General features: G+C 37.4%; 1 protein-coding gene across 2 annotated transcripts in view; it reads left to right on the plus strand.

The window, feature by feature from the left end:
* The window catches only part of Syn1 (synapsin I), a 55,267-nt gene that overhangs the window by 14,879 nt on the left and 26,313 nt on the right, over window positions 1-14,075 (plus strand). The window lies entirely within an intron of this gene.

Raw genomic sequence — 14,075 nt, forward strand, 5'->3', positions numbered from 1 at the left:
CATAAATACTTCAGATTTCAGAGTTTTCTTTTTGGATTTTGAAATATTTATATGTGTATAAGGTATTTTAAGCATGGAACTTGAATCTAAAGATTTATTTTATGTGTGTGGGTGCTTTGCCTATATACATGGTGCCCATGAAGGCCAGGAAAAAGTGTCAAATCCCCTGAAACTGGAGTTACAGACAGTTGTAAGCTGTCATGTAGGTGATTTTGAGCACCACCTGAACCTGAACCTCAGTTCTCTGTAAGAGCTCTTAATCCTTGAACCATCCTTCCAGCCTGGGATCCAAGTCCAAACATGAAATTAATATGTTTCACATATGCTGTCTTAGTCAGGGTTTCTATTCCTGCACAAATATCATGACCAAACAGCAAGTTGGGGAGGAAAGGGTTTACTAAGCTTACACTTCCACACTGTTGGTCATCACCAAAGGAAGTCAGGACTGGAACTCAAGCAGGTCAGGAAGCAGGAGCTGATGCAGAGGCCATGGAGAGATGTTACTCACTGGCTTGCTTCCCCTGGCTTGCTCAGCTTGCTTTCTTATAGAACCCAAGACTACCAGCCCAGGGATGGCACCACTCACAATGGACCTTCTCACCCTTGATCACTAACTGAGAAAATGCCTTACAGCTAGATCGCATGGAGGCATTTCCTCAAGGGAGGCTCCTTTCTCTGTGATAATTCCAGCTTGTGTCAAGTTGACACACAAAACCAGCCAGTACATATTCCTTATTCACATAACTCCAACTTACTCTTATTTTTAGTAAGTATTTTTAGTAAGCCTGTGTATTGACTACTACCTGGAACATGAGGTCACGTGTAGAACATGACACTTGTGGAGCACATGGCAGTGCTTAAAATGTTTCAGCATTGGGAACATTTCAGATTTTAGATTTTTGATGAGGAATGTTCAACCAGGACCACAAATTCCCCAATAGCTACAAGAATGAAGTAAGTTATTGAACCCAGCCGGGCGGTGGTGGTGCACACCTTTAATCCCAGCACTTGGGAGGCAGAGGCAGGCAGATTTCTGAGTTTGAGGCCAGCCTGGTCTACAGAGTGAGTTTCAGGACAGCCAGGGCTACACAGAGAAACCCTGTCTTGAAAAACCAAAAAAAGTTATTGATTCCAATATTTATCAAATCCTATTTTTGTATTATTCATTCTTACCAGTATTAAAGATGTATTTCTAGTGTAGATTAATAGAATTAACATAATGTATCAGATTGCATTCCATGTAGAAAGCAAATAATTATTACTAACATTATGAAATATCCATCCTGATAGAAATTTTACCCATATTTCAAACTCAGATTGCCAATAAAAATGTTCAGTAACAGTATTATAAATTATTTACAAATAAAAAATTGAATTGTTTATTATTATAAAATATAATCATTATTACTACAAATGATCATGAATACTATAAGTTATTGTAATTGATATACATTGTAGGTACCAATATTATAAATTAAATTAGAGTTTTACTAGAAGTCAAGCAATGAGCCAGAGATGGTGGCCTGGGCCTATAATCCCAGCAATGAGGGGTAGAGGCAGGAAGATTAGAAGTTTGAGGCCAGCCTGGCTGCATAAAAATCAAATAATCATTACTAGCATCATCAAAGATATAGGTAAGTGTATCACAAATTATGCTTCCATACAAATTCTAAGTGTCTGTTTTGAAGTGTATTCAAATGGAAACTATCATTCCTAATACTTGATGGATGCGATGTGACAACTAATACTATAGTTTACTGCATTTGTAGCGAACTGAAGTTACCAATATACATGATTAGTATTTATGCTGAGAAGAAATCAAATTGTTAATATTTCAGTGGCTATATAGATATTGATATTTGCATTATGGTTACTATAAACTACAAGTGCTATGGTTATGAGTCAAATTTTAGTTACAAATAGAAATTGAATAATTGTTAGTAACTCCATCAAAGTTTGCAACTAATTACTAATTTTTCCAATGCTACAAGTTATATTTACTTACATAAATAAACATTACCAATTTTATAGCTTAAATTATAATTAAATATCAGTGATAATCTAGTACTATTGACTTTACTACTAATATTGAAAGTATTATGGTTGTTCATATAAATTAAAAATGTATGAATTAGGTTTATTTACAGATCAAGGCATTAGTTCTGTTTTATTTGGTTTGATTTGATTTTTCAAGACAGGGTTTCTCTGTGTAACCACCCTGGCTGTCCTGGAACTCTCTTTGTAGACCGTGTTGGCTTTGAACTCACAGCGATACCCCTGCCTCTGTACCTTAGTTCTGGAACTAAAGATATGAGCTGTCATGCCCAACCAAACCATTAGGTCCAAGAAAATCCAATTTCCTCTCAAACTTATTTATCACCATTATATTTATTTCTTACTCTTTGAGAACCAGTTCAGTAGAGTGCCATTATAAGCATGGACTCCATAGCTGGAATTTCTGTGTGGAAATCCTAGCCCTGCAGTTTATTATTTACTAACACAAGAGAACTTAATTAAATGCCATGCAGCTCAGTTTATCCAGTAGAATGCAAGTGATAATATTTCTTGAATCATAGAGTTGGTGTGAGAATTAAATTACCAAATAAATGTAAAGTAGTTAACCTAGCATATCTTAACTGCTCATTGTGTAGGTAGAAATTATCTTTCTCTTCCTAGGTAATTGTTTTTAATCATGAAAGGGTGTTACGTTAGACTTTGTCAAATGCTTTTGCTGTTTTGTTGATATGATCACGTGGCTTTTGCTCTTTATTCTATAAATATACTATATTACATTAACCGATTTTCATGGAAGTTCATAGTTTCATAAATGTGTTTACACTGGATCTTGGTGTAAACTTTTATATTACTGGGCTCACTTGATTATAGGATGAATCCACTGTGGAATTCAAATAGTATATTGTTAAAGATTATGGTATCTGTATTTGTAAGGAGTACTGGCATGTTATTTTCTTTTCTAATGTAGTTTGAGTATTAGGATACTATTTTTCTCACAAAAAAAGCTTGACAGTATTTGATTCCCTTCTATGTTTGGGGGGGGGATCAATGTTATATCTTCTTTAAATATTTGGTGAAATTAAGCAGGAAGATATCTAGTTCACCACGTGATCATATCAACAAAACAGCAAAAGCATTTGACAAAGTCTAACGTAACACCCTTTCATGATTAAAAACAATTACCTAGGAAGAGAAAGATAATTTCTACCTACACAATGAGCAGTTAAGATATGCTAGGTTAACTAGGACTTTTCTGTATTTTATTTTATTATACTGGGTTACATAAGGCCATTCTTATGTAAGTATATATTGTACTTTGAGCAACACCCTCCCCCAAATCTGGCTACTCTCCTCTCTCACTTTTCTCCCCTCCCCCTGCATTAGTCACCTAGATAATTTTTATTCCATTTGCATGCCATTTGCATATACGGAATTTTATGTATTTATTTAAAATTTTAGGACCAACAGAGAAAACATGTGCTATTTGTCTTTTTCTATGTAACTTACTTCACTTAATATTATTATCTCATTATATCCATTCTCCTGCAGATGATACCACTTCATTTTTCTTTATCGCTGAAAAATGGCATTGTGTATATAACCACATTTTGTGTGCTTCTGTTGAGGGATACCTTGTTAGTTTCACAGTTTAGCTATTGTGAAAGTGCTGTAACATCTTTTCAGTAAATACCCAGGCATGGTGTAGCTAGGTCTACTTATAGGTAGGTCTAATTTAGTTTCCTGAAACATTATCTCATAAGACCCAAAACTCTAAAACTGATACAAAAGGTAGAAGAAGAAAAAAAAACACTTCCTGTTATTGGAGTAGGCAAGCACTTTGTAACTATGACTCTAGTCATTCAGGAGGTTAAGGTTAACAATTGAAAAAGGAGACTTCATGAGGAAACAGCTAATCAGAACACAGCCTTCAGAACAGGAGCAAATATTTACCAGTTGACAAAGGATTGATACGTACAATATATAAAGAACTAAATAATCTAAATAGCAAAAACTCAAATAACCAAATCAGTAGATAGGCTAATGAAAAAAAGCAGACAGTTTTCAAAAGATAAAGTACAAACCATAAATGAACCTGAAAAATAGTCAACATTACTAGGTACCAAAAAATACAAATTAAACATATTTTGAGATTTTATCCATGCTAATCATTATGGTAGTCATCAAGGAAACAAAACCCTGGCTAGCCTGCAACTCATGATACAGTCCAGGCTAGTCTTGAACTCAATGCAAGAATTCTGCCTCAGCTTTCGAAGTGCTAGGATTATAGATATGAGCCACCAATCCAGCTTTTTGTATGGAAAAGATTATAATTTAAGACTCTAATTCATTTATTATGTCTAGGTCTATTCAGAGTTTTCCTTTCCTCTAAAGTCAGTTTTAGAAGTTTGTGTTTTTATAGAAATTCATTCATTTCATTTAGGCTTGTAAATTTGTTATACCATAGTCCTGACTTACAGTCTTTATTTCCATAAAGTCAGTAGCAATGTGGCTTTTATTCTTGATGTTAGTAATTAGAGTTTTATATCTTTTTCCTTTGCTTAAAAGCTTCTCAACTTTATTATCTTTCAATCATTTTCTGTTTACATTATTTAGTTATTGTTTTTCCATTCTGCCTTTCATGTATTTCCGTTATCTTTGTCATCACTTCTACCCTAATGCTTATTAATCCTTTTTCTGCTTGCTTTGAATTTGTTTTTTTTTTAATTTCCTAAAATGGAAGGTTATTGATTAGCTATCTTTTTTATTTTATTTGTTTATTTATTTATTTATTTACTTACTTACATAAGGGCTTTTCTATGTAGTCCTAGCTGTTGTAGAACTCACTCTGTAAACCAAGCTGGCTTCAAACTCAGAGATCTGCCTACCTCTGCCTCCTGACTGCTAAGATTAAAGGACTAAGCCGCCTCCACCTGCCTTTATTTTATTTCTAATAATTAAGATGTATTTGCGTATGTGAGTGCATGTGGTACCACAGACCAGAAAGCTTCAGATCTCCTACAGCTGAAATTACAGGTAGTTGCCATCCACCTAATATAGGTGTTGGGAACTGAACCCTGGTCCTCTGCAAGAGCAGTACTTTCTCTTAACCACTAAATCACCTTTCCAGGCCAATTTTTACAATATTTTAATTGTGTATATGAGGAGTGTCTATGGAGGGGGTGGTATGTACTAAAAATAGGCTTTGAGGGCTAGGCACAGTGGTACACACCTATAATCCCAACACTAAGGAGGCAGAGGCACGAAGATCTCTATGAATTTGAGCAGTGCTGCCTAGCCTGAGAACTTGTGTCAAATAAAATAAAGGTAATAAAATAAAAATAGACTGGTAAAAAAAAAAAAAAAAGACTGCGTTAGATGACTTTGCCCAACTAAAAGCTAATGTGTTTAAGAATATTGATAGTAACCTAGGTTAATCTATAGTGCAAGGTAAGCTAAATATATTATATGCACATTTTCTTTTTGTTTGTAATACTGGGAATTGAGCCTGGGGCTTCACACATTCAAAGCAAACATTGTATCGCATATGCCTTATTCACATAACTCATAATTTATTCACATAAATTCACATACAATATTTTAGTAAGCCTGTGTTTTGCTTTTGTTAGGTCCAAGAACCGCCAAAGAATGATACTCCAGACTTAAATAGTATTCAAAAGCAAAGAGTTTATTCATCAGAATCTCCTGCAGGGGTATCTCCCTTTGGGAATAGAAACTGAAGTGTATGTTTTGCAGGATCGATTTAAAGCCTGTTAGGAGTATGGGCGCATGGATACACTTAAGTCTTTCCATTTTGATTATGGATATGACTAGCTGCTTCAAGCTCTGCCATTGTGACTTAGATGCTATGATGAACTATAATCTGGAATTGTAAGTGGAAATAAACTAGACCACCTGAGACTAGTCACTATGAAGTTATCTGGAATGCAGATTTTGAGGGAACACCTGGATCTGGCAGGATGCTGGAACAGATGTTTGTTAGGGACAGAAGATAAAGAGTTTAGGGGGAATTTTTTGTTCTGCCTTAGTAGTTGGGGTAGGGGAGTCCCAAAACCAGAGAAAAGGGGAGAGATCCCACCCTCAGGAATAAATGAAATAGGCAGGTAAGGAATAAGGTTATTGACAGCACTTATCTGGAGTTCGTTTGACCAATGAGAGATGCATTCAAGTCGATTCCCTGAAGCTTACAAGAAATGTTTAAGTTTACAAAAAGAGTAAAGTTTTAGATATGTTAGCATTACCACTGTTTATATTCTGTATTGAAATCCACATTTTAGAAAAGACAGTAGAGTCACACCTTTTTGTCATAGTAGAAGTTTGGTAAATTATTTTGGGTTAAAAGCATGAACACTCTTTTAAGGTAAGCTCAGGGAGTACAGAAACCTCCCATGGAGCAGAAGGGCAAAGGCTCGCTTCATTTTCAGTATGAATAAGGACGATGAAAGCAGGGCCTCTTTCCTATATCCAGAAGACTGGCCAAATATAGATTTGCCAGATGCTGTTAGGCCAATAAAAAGCACTTTTAAGTCCACACTTAGAAGGTAATGAAAGGAAATTTAAAATCTTGAGCTTGTGACTATGATAATAGTAGTCAGTGCTTACCAGAGCTAGATTAATATTTTATCAGGACTCGACTGATTAATGTTAAAACTCTGAACTTTAGAAGTTTTTTTATATCAACAGCATATCTTAAGAAATCTGAAACATTTTTCTTTTTTCATACCTTAAGTCACTTTCTTATCACAACTTAAGCTTTAATATCTTCAGACCTTTACAGCTTGCATTTACATATCTTAAAACACCTTCTTAGACCCTAAAAAATGTCCTTAGATCCACACAACTTAAGCTTTCATCCCTTCAGACCTTACACAAATTTTACACTTTTTTCTATCCAGTTGTTCACCACAAGACTCAAGTAATTGATTGCTGGGAGCAGTCATTGTAAAGCCAATTTCTTTAAATAAAGGAATAGTAAAAAAAAAAAAAAAATTACTTTGAAATCTGGTTTGTGAATTTCTCTTTTCTGAGTCTGGTAGCAAGGTAAACTGTTTCTAGACCTAGTAGTAGCTCAAGAAAACTGAGGCCTGTGACCATATTTTTACATGTGAAGAGAACTGAGAAGGCAGCTGAAGCCTTGGTTGCTGCTGTTACACTGACAAATCTATCTATAGCCCATCCATCAGCCCCATCAGAGACCTGAGAAGGATGAATTTCACCTGAGTAATCAGGAAGTGCAGATCAAGAAGCTCCTGAATCTATTAAAAATGACAGACTTGCTAGCTATCTGAACAATCACCCTAGGTTCTTCTATAGTTATTGGGGGCAAAGGTCCTAGCACAGCATCAGTTTTTGGCTGCCAGACCCAGAAGATCCAACAGACTTTCCTGTGGAGTAGGAACTTAGGAAAACCAGACAGATTTGTCTAGGCAAAACAGGGCATTTAACTCCCCAGTGTCGTGCTTGTCCATGGGTTGGACAGGATCGTGGTGGCAGGTAAGGTTAAGGGCAGCTTTTCACCTAGTGGCCAGCTTTGCCACCTTTAAAGCAAGGTCCAAGGTGGAAGTTCTTCTGTGCCCACCACCTGAGTGCTGCCAGGAGCTGGCATGTCTCTCTATCACACACAAAAAAAAATTATAAACATTTTAACTGCCATATTCAGCAGATCTCTAAAACGTTTGAGGACCATCAGCATGATTTAGTTACTTGCTTTAGGCTTAATGTTGAAACATATACAGGAGACTGAATAAAGCTTATTCCTGTAATTGATTGCATTAGTACTTAGCATGACTACATAGAACTATAGTTTTGAATAAATTAAAGAATTTGATCATTGATAAGATGACTATTAATATGGTTAGAGGCACAACTCAGAGGTAGAGTATCAAGTAAAAAGATGACTATTAACTTGCATGTCTTAATTATCCTTAACAGTTTATAATAGGTTAGTAGCTTTTAATTTTTGTTTGTTTGTTTTCTTTTTGTTTTTTTTTTTGAGACAGGGTTTCTCTATGTGTAGCCCTGGCTGTCCTGGAACTCACTCTGTAGACCAGACTGGCCTCGAACTCAGAAATCCACCTGCCTCTGCCTCCTGAGTGCTGGGATTAAAGGCTTGCGTCACCACTGCCCAGCTGGTTAGTAGCTTTTATAAGACTAGGACTTTACATTCCATCTCTGTTAGGCTTATCCTTTAAAAAAATAACAATTTTTTTAGTTGAAGCTCTTCTAGTGTTGAGATAATACTTTTTAATCATAGATACAATTCCTGGGGAGACCAGCAACTTTACTGATCCTTTTATAGTGCACCCTTATAGATTATTACAGTTTTTTGTATGGCTTAGTTTATTCAAATAACTAAGCCTTAAAAGACAAAGAAGTTAGACAAATACTACCGTAAACCTGAGTAGACTTTAGGAATTTGATAATCTTGATTATCACATATACCTTATTTATTAAGCATATGTTGTGACTTATCTAAATTTTCTAGCAGCTTGGTGTTGAACAAAGACATAAATAGTTAGACATGCACCTTAAATTAGCTTTTGTTAATGTAAATAGGCCTTTATAACCTTAGAATATTATCATCATATACAGTAAAGTCTAAATCAGAGTTAAATCACATATATAGTATGCTGTAGTAAATATGACCATAAATCTGTATCATTATATAAAAGTCCATATAAATCCAAAATATTTGAGACTTGTTGCTTCCTTAGTCTATAAGGAGATACAATGATAAACAGATAAACAGGACTAAGAAGTTTTACAAATCTTGCTTTATGCTCTGTGGTCATCTTAAGGTGGTGAAGTCAGGTGACATATCCTCTTTAACCTTAGTAAAGACAGTTGCCAGCCATGTGGCTGCTTATATCCTGATGAGGTCACCAGACAAAGTGGAAGAGCCACATGGTTGCTGTTTTAAAAATATCTATTTTCCTAACACATGCACAGGGTTTTTTTTTTTTTATTTTTGGAGGCAGGGTTTCTCTGTGTAGCCCTGGCTGTCCTGGAACTTACTCTGTATACCAGGCTGGCCTCAAACTCAGAAATCTGCCTGCCTCTGCCTCTGCCTCCCAAGCACTGGGATTAAAGGCGTGGGCCACCACTGCCTGGCACACACACAGTTTTTAATGAGAGTTGAATTCAAGTCACCTACACTCAGAGTTGAATCCAAGTCACATCCATATGCATACAGACTTGAATACAAGTTACATATATCCTAATCCAGAGTTGAATCACATGTTTATTATTTTTCATTATATGACTTTTGTTTCAAGTTTAATGCCAAATTTTGTTACAGATTTTATACCATACCCAATGAATTTGCAAATCCTGAAAAGTGTAAGAGTTTACAGCATAATCTTAACAGATTTTTTTTTTTAGAACAAAGTACAAAGAAATCATAGAGATGTCTTTTTAAGAGTGGGAAGTAGAGACAGTGTAGAGCAAAGCAAGATATATAAGGTATCTAGGGGTCATTTTTCTGTGCAGTAGCACTTGTTACCAATTTGTGAGAATTCGGAAATTGAGTTTGCCAATTTTTTTTTTGCCTTTGATCTGTCGTGAGGCCAAGCTGTGATAATAAAATCTGAGTCCGTAGAGGAAGAGAGAGTCCAAAAAAAAAAAAAAAAACTGAACACTGTGCTAGTGTGCTCCTATAAGCTCCAAGACTAGGCTGAGAGCTGAAGCTGTGGGGTTGCAGGCTGGAACCACAGATGAGCAGGAGATGAGGCAGACATCCACATGCATGCAGAAGGCTGCAAGAGCCAGAGGAGCACATAGGTGCCCGCATGGAGGGCACAGTGGGCCAGAGTAAAAACAGCAGCTGAAGGAATGGACTGTAGAATTTGGAATCAAATTTGCCAACAAACTGTACATACTTTAGGAGAGTTAGATTGGCAGCTTCATTTGGAGCAGGTGCTACGGGGGCAAATAGGTGTGTCTGGGTTTGTGCACCTGCCACTTGCCTACTCCATTGCTTTTTTTCTGTTCCTTTTGGTCCAGCTCCAGCTCTCACTTTGCAACAAACTTACAGATCCATCAACCGTAACTTAAAGACAACACTTTTACAATGTGTGTGTGGGGGTGGGTACCAGACACAAAAAACAGAGCTTAGAGTGAAAAAAAAGAGAAAAGAAATAAGGAATGAGGGAATCTTTATTCCACTCTGATTCCTTGTAATATCTCTAAGAGTCCACAATACTATTGGGATTTATGGTACTGTTAGTTAGCCATGTTTGTATTGATTACCTAAAGGACATTAAGACCAGATTCAACTGCAAAGGCAGATAAGTTTAGAGACCCTTAAGTCAAGCACTATGTGGAGAGTTCTGATGTTTTCCAATAGGTATCCAGGGCTTAGGGGGAACTGAATGAGGAAGGCACAAGCCCAACAGTGGGTCATTACTTCACAACTGGGGGCATAGGCAGGGGTTTAACCTGGTTAAGCCCAAGGAGACCCTCAGCACGTGGTACCAAGACTTTTGAATGAAACCAAAAGGTGAAAACTGAGCTAAAAAAAAAAAATAGAAGAAGAAGCCTCACACAGGGGAAAGAGTGGCTACTTCCACTTCCAAGATTACCAGAGAAGCATTTAAGCCAAATGAGAGGAATCACTCACCAATTGCCAGTGATGGATGGAAGGCCAATCTATTGGTGGTCCAAAAGGTGAATCTGTTGCAGGTGGAGCAGGTGGGTAGGGTCCCAGTATGGTTTAGACCGCTGGTGGTAGGGGTTGGGGAGTAGGGTGAGGTGATACCTGAGGTGGTGGTGAGTGCACAGGCACCAGGAGAACCTACAGAGTCAAGGGCACCAATGATAGGATTTAGCAGCAGAGTATCTTGGCAGATGGGAGCCAAAAGTGCTCCAGCAGAGATCACATCACACAATAGGTCTCAGGCAAGAGGTTTGTAGATGGGGTGTGAAAGCCATCAAAGTAGGAACATGAGACAGATAGAGAAAAGGAGACAGGCTGAGAGAGAGAGAGAGAGAGAGAGAGAGAGAGAGAGAGAGAGAGAGAGAGAGAGACAGAGAGACAGAGAGAGACAGAGGGAGACCAAAAGACATAGACAGTAAGAGAATAATCTGTGATGGAGGAGACCTTTAAAAGTAATGACATAGTTTAACTGAGTTGCTGAGGGCAGGCAGGGGGGAAGGCTTGATTTCTGACAGTCCCCGTGTTTATACTGTGTTTTGTTCTTTCTTTCTTTCTTTCTTTCTTTCTTTCTTTTTTTTTTTTTTTTTTGAGACAGGGTTTCTCTTTATAACCTTGGCTGTCCTGGAACTCACTCAGTAGACCAGGCTGGCCTCGAACTCAGAAATCCGCCTGCCTCTGCCTCCCAAGTGCTGGGGTTAAAGGCGTGCGCCACCACCGCCCTGTTTTGTTATTTCTTTGCATAGCTCATATATTTTTGCTGAAACTGTCCATCTTAATTTTATGTCACAACTCAGGAATAGTTTATTCCCCATCCATCCCAAGTATATTTCTGTTGTGTTTTTAGTGACTTTCCTGAACTGATTATTTAAAGTTTGAATTATTTATCATGTGCAGCCATAGAAGCCTCTACTCCATTAGTAAGCCACTCTGGGTTTTTTAAATTATTTTATTTATTTACATTACAGCTGTTACCCTCCTCCCAGTCCCCCTCCCACTCCTCTTCCCCATTGCCTCTGAGAGGGTGATCCCCCCCACCAGAGCTCCCCACTTCCTAGGGCCAAAAGTCTCTAGAGGATTAGGTGCATCTTCTCCCACAGAGGCCAGACCTGACAGTCCTCTGCTGTGTATGTGCCGGTGGGGTGGGAGTGAGGGGGGAAGGGGAGACCTAGGACCAGCCAGTGTATGCTGCCTGGTTGGTGAGTGAGCCACTCTTAATTGAACCCATTTTCTTTTTTTCTTTTGAAAGAGTCTCACTGTATAACCCCAACTTGACCTATAAGCCATGCAATTCTCCTGCCTCAGCCTCCTGAGTGCTGAGATTACAGGTGTATGACAACACATCTGGCTAGATAATGTTTAAACATCACCACCTTGCGGATAAGCTTGTTGTGCATGTTATGGCAATGCCTTTAATGCCTTGGCACTGTTTACAACTTTACTTCTACTTGTGTAGAGCTTCAAGGTCAGTCAGTTGTCGTGGAATGGGGCTTTAGAGGAATTCCAGCCCTGTTCCATCTCACCCAGTGGTTATTCTAATGTCAAAAGGCAAAATTACAACAATTTAATGATTCTTTTTTTTTAATTCTTCTCTTATACAATAGGTATCAACTGTAGTTCCCCTCCCCCTGCTCCTTCCAGACCCTCCTCCCATCCTCCCCTCTCCCCTAGATCCACTCCTTCTCTGTTTCCCTTCAGAAAAGAGCAGGCCTCCCAATTTAATGATTCTAATTGACTTTATTTTAAATTCTAAAAGCTGGCAACACCCTATTCTGTGTAATATAATAAGTATTCTAATGAGCTGAGCAAAGGAGATTAATTTTATAGATATTAAAAACAAAAGATAAAAGCATATTGGCCATTTCAAATTTATTCTTTACAAGCTTGGAGTGGGAAGACAGAACCATAGAAAAATAACTGGTTAAGATAAGGTTACTCCGTGTTAACTATTTTTCAAGATAGGCTCATGTTATGTAGCACAACCTGGCTTCAAACTTGCTATATGGCAAAGGATGACTTGAACCTCTCATCCTTCTGTTGCCCACCTTCTGAATGATAGGATTATAGGCATCTGTTCCCATGCTCAATTTTGTATTGAGATCAGAGATCAGATCCCAGGTCAACATTGTACCACCTGAGCTACATCTCCAGCTCCATGTTATCTTTTTTGTAAAGATTTAAAAAATACCAGCCTGGTCTACAGACTGATTTCTAGGACAGCCAAGGCTATACAGAGAAACCCTATCTCCAAAAAAAACAAAACAAGAAAAAAACAAAACAAAACAAAAAATAAGAGGCACCTTCCTTGGTATACCAACTGAAACTAGCCTGCTTGGAAATGTTGGTTGTCACTTCTCCTGACTTTCTGGAAGGTCAGATAGCATCTTCATTTTGGTTTAGTCAGGAGAAACTTTAGGATGAGTGATTCCATTTTGATTATTTTCCCCTATTATCTGTTGGACCCTAGTGCAGGATCTCAGTCCATAACAATTATCTCTTAAAATTTGCATTTCATTTACTATACTTCATGAAATGGCAGCTTTCTTGGATTATTATACATTTGGTCACTTTATAGATTGCAGAAAAGGGTAATTTTGGTCAGGTGTGTTGGTAAACACCTATAATCCCAACACTTGTGAAGTAGAGGCAGAAGTGTCAGGAATTCAGACTCATCTTGGTTACATAATAAGTTCATAGCCAGCCTTGGCTACATGAAAGCATCTCAAAAAAATCTTATTAAATATTTAGCTTTTTAAAATATGCTGGGGCTGGAGAGATGGTTCACCGGTTAAGAGCACTGATTGCTCTTCCAGAGGTCTTGAGGTTAACTCCTGGCAAACACATTGTGGCTTACAACCATCTAGAATGGAATCCGATGCCCTTTTCTGGTGTGTCTGAAGACAGCAACAGTATACTCATACATTAAATGAATGAATAAATCTTTAAAAACATGCTGATATTATTTTATCTTTTTTACACTTATTCCAAATAATAAAAAGTAAAAAAACTTGCCCATTATTTTTCTAAAGCATTTATAAAATTGATAACACAAAATTAAAACATAGATAATTTTACCCATGAATATCAATGCAAAAATTTGAACTTCTTTGTTGTTTTTTTTTTTTTAGGACAGGGTTTCTCTGTGTAGCCCTGGCTGTCCTGGAACTCACTCTGTAGACCAGGCTGGCCTCGAACTCAGAAATCCACCTGCCTCTGCCTCCCAAGTGCTGGGATTAAAGGCATGCACCGCCACTGCCCAGCCTGAACTTTTAACTAATAAATATAAAATACAACAAGAAAATACTAATTTTTAGACTCTTCAGTACCCTTATCCATGTGACCTGCTATCATTCTTTTGTTTCTTTGCTACTTTGCAATAGTAATAATAATA

This window comes from Arvicanthis niloticus, chromosome X, assembly GCF_011762505.2.
Source record: "Arvicanthis niloticus isolate mArvNil1 chromosome X, mArvNil1.pat.X, whole genome shotgun sequence".
In the NCBI taxonomy this organism is placed as follows: Eukaryota; Metazoa; Chordata; class Mammalia; order Rodentia; family Muridae; genus Arvicanthis; species Arvicanthis niloticus.